The 2,500-nt window shown below is 37.8% G+C and overlaps 1 pseudogene; it reads left to right on the top strand.

The window, feature by feature from the left end:
- LOC138859627 (uncharacterized) overlaps positions 1-2,500 on the top strand; it is a 5,328-nt pseudogene that overhangs the window by 1,859 nt on the left and 969 nt on the right.

The raw sequence follows: 2,500 nt of genomic DNA on the forward strand, positions 1-2,500 counted from the left end.
CTATTGATGTTGTACACGAGACCCCGCTCTCTCTCAGCAGGCACCAGACGTTGCTGCATCACCTTTGTTGTCTTTGTTAGATCAGAAATCAGAAAAGCAAGGCGGTCTTCGCAAAAGATAACAACAGCTTCATTAATTATGTCCTAAGAATGCCATATAGTAACATTTTTGGAGAAGCTTAAAAGGATAAGAAAGGATAACCTTTATCAGAATAATGAAGCAATAGGAATTACAATAATTATGATGACTACATTTTTCGTAATGATACTAAATGATGTAATGACAAGGTTTCTTATAATGAGAGCCATGGTAATAATGTAAATGATGATAAAATAAAAAACAACATCAACAATAATAAAGATGATAATAATAATAAGAAACGATAATGATAATGATAATAATAATTATAATAAAGATTATAATAAAAATGATAATGATAATGATAATGTTGATAACGATAATAAGATTATAATAATAATGATAATGAAAATAAAAATAAAAACAATAAGGATGAAAATGATAATTCTAAAATAATAATAACAAAATTAATAAAAGTAATGATAATAATTATAATAATGCTAATATTTTTTTATTTAATGATGCAGATAATGATATTTAGGATGATATTAATAAAAGCGGTAATAATGATTATAATAACAAAGAGGGCTATGATAATAATAATAGTAATACTGATGAATATATTAATGAAAACAATAAAATTAACAACAATAACAACAATGATAATAATGATAATAAAAGTTATGATAATTATAATACTAAGAATATTAACAATGAAAATAATAATAATAATGATAATAATAAAAACAATATTAGAAATAATAGCAATAAAAATTATAATGATAATGTAATCACGCTGATAATAATAATAATAATAATAATAATAATAATAATAATAACAATAACAACAACAACAACAGCAGCAATAATAATAATGATAATAATAATAATGATGATGATGATAACGATAATAATAATAATAATTATAATAATAATGATGATAGTAATAGTAATAATGATCATTGTAATAATAATAATAATGATAATGATAATAAAAATGATGAGAATAATGAAAATGATGATTATAATGATTAGAAAAATTATGATGATAATGACAGTAATAATGATAATAATAACAATGATAATGCCACAGAGCTTCTAAATGCATGTGTCTCGTGACCTGCTGCCGCGTTCCTGCCCTAGTGTATGCTTTCATAAGTAAAGGGAGTCTACGACGTATAGCCTTTCCTTGTAGCCGCAAGCTATCTAGGCAGTATGGAGCAGTCTTTCGACATGGCACTGATCTCGGATTCTGACGGCAGTGGCAAGCAGTCGGCAGTAGAATAGCTGGAAAAGTTGGAGCTGGTGTGCAAGCTTCGAGGCATCGCTGACAGCCAGCGTGATCCCACTGCGCCCCACATATGGAGCTTTCGCCATGTACTTGTAGCTTTCAGAGACGGAAAGGAAGACCGCAAGCAAAGTAAAGAAGACGCTGTTGGCCGCGTTCGCTGTGGGCCCTACGTGGCTTATTAGCAGTTTGTTAACTGGCGGTTGTAAAAAGGAGAGAGCCCTGATGTTTACCTAGCTGAGTTGCGGCGTTTGACGTCGTTGTTAGGCAGGATGTCAGACCAGGCCATGGCGTGTGGTTTCGTGGCTGGGTTGCCGGAAGACGTCCGCCAGCTCCTGAGGGCCGTGTCTCGCATGGAGGCACTTAAGTTGGACCAGATCCTATCGCGGGCACGGCCCGTGCTGAAGGATAACGGCGTCCCTAGCCGGTCTGAGGCATGTTTTGGTGCTGTTAGTCAAGCCACGCAGTGCTTTAAGTGCATTAGCCCAAATCATTTTGGAAATGACTATCAGGCCCGCCGTAGGCTGGTGTTCGGTCTCGACGATGTGTAAAGTGCTACCGTTGTGGGGAATTAGGGCATATTGCTTCTGTGTGTTTGGGAAACGAGTGTAGAGAGTGTCTCCTCTTCCGACAATTAGTGAAGCCAAAGGCGCTCCCAAGTGTTGTGGATGTTTGCGGAGTGCATTGCCGAATATTAGTGGACACGGGGTCAAAGTATTGCCCACATTTTGTGTTGTAAGAAGTGGAGAAGGTGCGCCGTTTCTATGCTCACTGTTAGTGGACGACCATGGCAGTGTCACGGAGTGGGCGCCATGCGAGTGAAACAGCAGCGGCGCCTGGGCAGACACGACTGTGCACATGACTTCTACAGTACACCTTAGGTATAAGTACATTCTTGGCATGTAGAACATAATTCCTTTGGAGGTGTCACAGTAGACGCGTTGAGGAATGTGCGGTCTGGAGGACAGACCTATAGCGTGTGTGGCTGCCGATATAACATTGAGAGTGGAGGAGCGCGATTTCTGTGGGTCTCTTGATCCTGTAACAGTGTTGGACCACGGCCTGGAAGTAGATGGAAGGGAAGGAGTCGCCGTTATTGCGCAACGAGGTGGAAGCGTACTCAGTACCCCGAGA

Source organism: Penaeus vannamei, chromosome 37, assembly GCF_042767895.1.
Source record: "Penaeus vannamei isolate JL-2024 chromosome 37, ASM4276789v1, whole genome shotgun sequence".
NCBI lineage: Eukaryota > Metazoa > Arthropoda > Malacostraca > Decapoda > Penaeidae > Penaeus > Penaeus vannamei.